Source organism: Physeter macrocephalus, chromosome 13 (assembly GCF_002837175.3).
Source record: "Physeter macrocephalus isolate SW-GA chromosome 13, ASM283717v5, whole genome shotgun sequence".
NCBI classification, from domain to species: Eukaryota; Metazoa; Chordata; class Mammalia; order Artiodactyla; family Physeteridae; genus Physeter; species Physeter macrocephalus.
The window spans coordinates 77,230,947-77,236,951 of NC_041226.1; the positions used below are offsets into that span (position 1 = coordinate 77,230,947).

Below are 6,005 nucleotides of genomic sequence, written 5' to 3' on the forward strand. Positions count from 1 at the left end.
GTGTCCCCTGCATCGGCAGGCAGTCTCTCAACCACTGCGCCACCAGGGAAGCCCTAAAAAAAAATTTTTTTTAAAGTTTTTAATTTTTTGGCCGTACCACACGGCACGTGGGATCCTTGTTCCCCGACCAGGGATCGAACCCACAGCCCCCGGCACTGGAGGCGTGGAGCCCTAACCACTGGACCGCCAGGGAAGTCCCCCAGGTTCTTTTTTTTAAGCATTCAGAACCTACTGTGAATAAGCACTAACAAAGAAACCAGGGATACAAGACTGGATGAGACATGGATTCTTCTCTGAGGATATGTTAAGACTAATGTGGAAGCACCTACATCCTGCATAGACTAAAAAACATGATGATGGTGGTGGAAATACAAGTGCTACAGAAGAGCTGATAAAGAAGTTCCCCTGCATTTTCAGAGAAGCAGGAAAGGTTTCACGGACAGCTAACAATCGAACCTGGTCTCAAAGACTGAAAACATTACAGGCCAAAAAAAGAAGCCTGGCTAAGCCATTCTGGACCAAGAAAAAAATAAGTGAAGTCAAAGGTCCAGCATGAAGTTTAAGTTGAATTTGGAGCAGGAAGCATAACTGGTTATTGGGTCAGAATTTACAGAAGATTCTTCCAACTTTAACCTACAGTTATAAATTGTTTCTTTTCTTAAATTTTCATCTACGGAAAGACTTAAAGTAAATTTGAAGTTACATATATATAATATTTCTATTATACATAAGCAAGTGTATGTACCCCAAACACGAAAAAGTTCATATTTAAGAGCAAAGAATTCTAAGAACAATACTTTAATGATGATTTTCTTCCCTCAAAAGGAAAAAATAAGTTTATGTACAAACTACACAGATACAAATTTTTCATCTGTAATCATCCAGCCTGAGATGTGTCTATACCTGTACATTCATGCATTGTTTTCTCACTTTGGTTTTGCTCTTGAGAAGTCCAAAGCCTTTCTGATTCCTGATTCTTTGTACGCCATTTTTTCCCTCCAGTCTGGAAGATTTTAGAATTTTCCTTTCATCATTTAATGGTTTGAAATTTCCCAGTAAAACACTAGGCGTGGTGTTCTCTTCATCATTTCTAGGAACGTTTCTTGAAATATTTCACTGTGATTTCCTCCCTCTTTTCTCTGCCTCTTTTTCTGAGTCATCCAGTCTTTTCATACAGAAGGAAATAAAGATTCTGAATTTGACAGATAAAACATTTAGACATACATTAATATAGTACTTACAAAATATAATATAAATGTATACAGTATATAATTTATAAAATGTAATATTTATAATGTACATATATTTTTGCAAGAATCACTTTTGTGATATACTCCTTAATCTTCAGGATTTATACATGTATTTCATCAGGTGAATGTATTTTCAAATAATATTATTAGTATTTTTTAGATTATCAAATAAATAAAACTTTTTCCCTATGATATTTTACTTCAGATCACTTATAAATTATGAAGTATAATTTTGTAAAACTTACATGATCTCAGTTTCCATATAATAAACATTTTCTGTCTATTGGTTGTGGCCAGTGATAAAATACAGCAACAGTGATCCATTAAAATGATCATTTTTAAATGACCACTGTGATTTTAAGTCTAGTTGTAAAACATGCCCTTTTGGGAACAAATTGTTTCAGCCTTCAGTTAAAAATGCACAAGTTAGTATGTGTGACTCTTGACATTCTCTTGCCTAAAGCGACTCAGGGTTTTTAATCTGACATTAATGCTGAATATTTTAGGAAGTACTCAAACTTCTAGAAACTGTACATGGAATTTTGTGTGTATATACATTTAACAGGGCTGCAAATACCTGGCTTTCATCATATTTCAAAGCAGTGTGCCCCTAAGAGTTACTGTCCATGGAAATACACTGGACCTTTCCCTCCACCTGCTTGCTAATGAGGCCTTTTCCTTGCCTCTGGGTGTTTCTTTCTTCCCCTCATTATCTCCTCCTCTGACTCCCAGTGAAGAAGAGAGGTTTACTCTACCCCAATCCTAACAACAAAAAGTTCCTTTAATTTTCCATTACCTGTCATGAGAATGCATAGCAATGAGGCTTAAAGACCATACAGGACATAGGTTCCATTCTGAAAGGTCCTGGTACCTGAACATATAGACCTATGGTCTTAATTCACCAAAAAAAAAAAAAAAAAATTTAAAGATGTGCAATAACCTATGGGCTCGGGACTTCCCTGGTGGCACAGTGGTTAAGAATCCGCCTGCCAATGTAGGGGACACGGGTTCGAGCCCTGGTCCGGGAAGATCCCACATGCCGCGGAGCAACTAAGCCCGTGTGCCACAACTACCGAGCCTGCGCTCTAGAGCCTGTGAGCCACAACTACTGAGCCCACGTGCCACAACTACTGAAGCCCTCACGTCTAGAGCCCATGCTCCACAACAACAGAAGCCACCGCAATGAGAAGCCCGCGCACCACAACGAAGAGTAGACCCCGCTCGCCGCAACTAGAGAAAGCCTGTGCATAGCAACGAAGACCCAAAACAGCCAAAAATAAATAATAAATAAAAAACAAAACAAAACAAAAAAAAGTATGCGCTCTCCAGTGAACAGCTCTCCCTCTCCTGCTCCTAAAAGGAATACATGTATTTTCTTAAATGAATGACACATAGGGGTAAGGGTGCCAGTCAAATAAACACAAGATTAGTATGAATCACATACATAAGAAAATTAGACCTATACCAGAGTTATTTCAGAGATTTAATAGCAACTGTGATTTGGAATGTCAGATAGTCTAAAGCTACCACTTGTAAGTAAGATACTTACAAAGTTGAATCACTGAGAGTATTTTAATGCATGGATGTTTAAGGAAATGAGCTGTTTTCTTCCAAATCTTGAATTTGAAGAACTCATTTTTTTTTTTTTTTCCGGTACGCGGGCCTCTCACTGTTGTGGCCTCTCCCGTTGCGGAGCACAGGCTCCGGACGCGCAGGCTCAGCGGCCGTGGCTCACGGGCCCAGCCGCTCCGCGGCACGTGGGATCCTCCCGGACCGGGGCACGAACCCGCGTCCCCCGCACCGGCAGGCGGACTCCCAACCACTGCGCCACCAGGGAAGTCCAAGAACTCATTTTTTATGCAATCACTTATCAGTTCATACCTGCAGTTTAACATCATAAATTAAACCTCAAAGAAGCAGTGATCAACATGTCAAATAAGAAGAGCAGTTAGAACAGGCTTTTAAATGATTGCTTCTTGAGGGAATGTCAAGTATCAAAATGGTTCTCATTCTTTATCACTGTGGTAAACAACATCAAACCAAACAGAAATATTAACAGAACTGCCACGTGTTTTTAGTTTGTTTGCGCTTCTCACTCGTGATAAATGGAGAGGTTCATTTCTGGTAGCACGTAGGTCTCACCGTGGAATGTCTCTGCATCCTGCATGGCTCCATTTGACACCCACAGGCTGGGTGCTTCCCACTCCTCCTGATTTGCTGCCTTTTTCTTTTACTACATTGTATTATTTATATTATTATCATCACTATTATTACATCTCTCACTGCTACGTAATATCAGGCTACTTTTTCTTAAATGCCTATTAGCTACTATACAGTGGTGGCTTCCTTAAATAATTAAAAATAATTTATTGTCACAGTAGCTTTGGGAGTGATTTTATTTTGCAGATGATTAACAGAGGTCCCGAAAGGTAAAGTTATTGACTATGGACACACAGACAGAAAGTGATAAAACTGCAATTTAGACTTATTCTGATTTCAGAGACTAGACTTTTCTATTATATTAGTCACCAGTCTCCTCTCAAAATAGACTCTTAATAATCAGTTACTTAAACAAATCAAATAAAGAATCTCTTCCATTCCTTCACCTGAAATTCGATACAAATAAATTTGTAACAAACCAATCCTGGCTGGCACGGTGGACAAGTAGAGAGTATTCGGTAAACCCAAGTGCTTACGGAGGGGAAGAAAAATCTTGACTAATCTTGCAAGAAATATGAGGTTTCACCTCTTAGATAAGGCTGATAATTCTCTTGCAGGAGCAAACAAATTATTGTGAGTTTTCTGAAGATTTCATAAAGACAAAGAACAAGACTTCTGCGTTTTCTTTTCTTAAAGACAAAATGAAGTACTGGACAAGATTCCATAGATGATGTTTTAGCCCAGCATCTATTCTTTCCGGCAGAGCCTTCTGTAGAGTTGCTCCACTAAGGGAAATTACCAATCATTTATCATTGCCTACTTCCTGCTTGCCGGGGCCTCACAACCCAGCTGACAGCCTCCGCCATCTGTTCTCAGATCATAGTCGGGGACAGTAATTACCTCGGAACAACAAAGCAATGCTCTTTGTGTTTATTATTATTATTTTTTTTGCCGTTACCATATACCAACCTCATAAACACACTGTGTGGTATTTCATTAATTTAATCACTCATATCACAAAATCCTTTCTGTTGGGGAAAAATATCAATTTTCTGAAATCTCACACAAAGTACGTATTTAATTACTTTTGACCATATGTTTAGCCCTGGAACGTCTGCATATGATAAAGATAGGATTCAAAGTTAGTACCCTGAGACAGCTAATGTGGAAACTTGAGCTCTGGAAGAATGGCTGTCACCTCAGCAGGTGACAAAATGTAGTCAAACAATGACATTCATTTTACACTTACTGAGTAGAGAGGGCTGTGTGTGAAGAAAGGAAGAAGGGACACGGAAGGAAATTCCAGACACCTGACGATATTGTCCTGCCCTGGAGCAAACACTGCAGGGAAGAGCTGGTTTGAATTTGCAGCTACGTGGAATCTTAAATGCACTTTCCTCATTTATAAAGTGGGGCTGACAGCCATCCTACCAACTTCCCAGAGCGGCTATTAAGACAGTAAAGCATAAGAGGTGTAGTCTAACTCTCCTTTACCAACGAGCACCCCAGTGGTCCATGTGGTGAGAGACACAAGCATATGAAGTCTGAATGTCGCAGGGGCCTTTGAGTTCCTGTGGCTCCAAACACGCACTGAATGCAGTCACCCCAACATGTTCCTAGAATACCAGTATGTTATGGCTACATTTCCAAGTATTTTGTTGGTTATTTAAATAAATAATTGAATTTATCTAGTTATGAGAGGTAGGTAATTTAACTGGTATTTTAAGAATGTACTTTCAGAAAAGAATCACTGAGAGATCATGGCTTTATCCAGGGTTCTCCTAAATAGATTTTTGCCAGAATTGAGTTTATAAAATGCATTAGTGAAAACAGCATAAAATGCCATTGTTACATTTTACTACCCTCAACATTCTGCCTTGGTTATTACCTTTGGGTTCTCAGATTTACGTACAGAAAAGGGAAATGGATGAGGAATAAACAGAAAGAACTACCGTGTCATGGTAGAAGGAGAACCATAAGGCTTCTTATATCTGCCGTGATTCATCTATTATTCTAAGATACTTCTATAAAGCCATGGATTAGTGGTAGAATGGATAAATCTCATGAAACTGTTCACTTCAAAAAAGAAGTTTAAGACATGTTACTTCTTTTGGAACCTGTGCTCATGAGTATCCTTTTCTTGCTCCTGGATCTGAATAATAGCACTACCAGGGTGTTATGTAGTACCCTGATAATTAGAACCACGGAAAGTTACCATGCTTCCCCCATGACCCTGAGAGGAAGGAGGAGTGGGAGGGAGACATAGACATTCCACAGGGCTGATAAAAGTTTCTATGAATGGCAAGGATTGAGGTGCTTTTCTCAGCCATGTGTGGATGCTTCAGAAGCAAAGGTCTCAAAAACCATGCAGTGCAAAAATCTGTAGTCAGCGTCTTAGGGCGATCAGTTTACCAATTTACAAAGTGTATGTACTTCTGAGCTATATCTTCCAGGGTAATTCTTCCCTATTTCAATTGTTTTTTTTTTGTGTGTGTGTGTGTGTGTGTGTGTGCGGTACGCGGGCCTCTCACTGTTGTGGCCTCTCCTGTTGCGGAGCACAGGCTCCGGACGCGCAGGCTCAGCGGCCGTGGCTCA

At 39.7% G+C, this 6,005-nt stretch overlaps 1 protein-coding gene and 1 long non-coding RNA gene across 4 annotated transcripts in view; both read right to left on the minus strand.

Moving 5' to 3' along the window:
* The window catches only part of NALF1 (NALCN channel auxiliary factor 1), a 591,782-nt gene that overhangs the window by 328,182 nt on the left and 257,595 nt on the right, over positions 1-6,005 (minus strand). The gene's annotated exons all lie outside the window — the stretch shown is intronic.
* The window catches only part of LOC114487514 (uncharacterized), a 98,682-nt gene that overhangs the window by 71,243 nt on the left and 21,434 nt on the right, over positions 1-6,005 (minus strand). The window contains exon 2 of the long non-coding RNA XR_003682676.2: positions 904-1,192. This is a non-coding gene — a long non-coding RNA (uncharacterized lncRNA). The remainder of the gene's footprint in view (positions 1-903; positions 1,193-6,005) is intronic.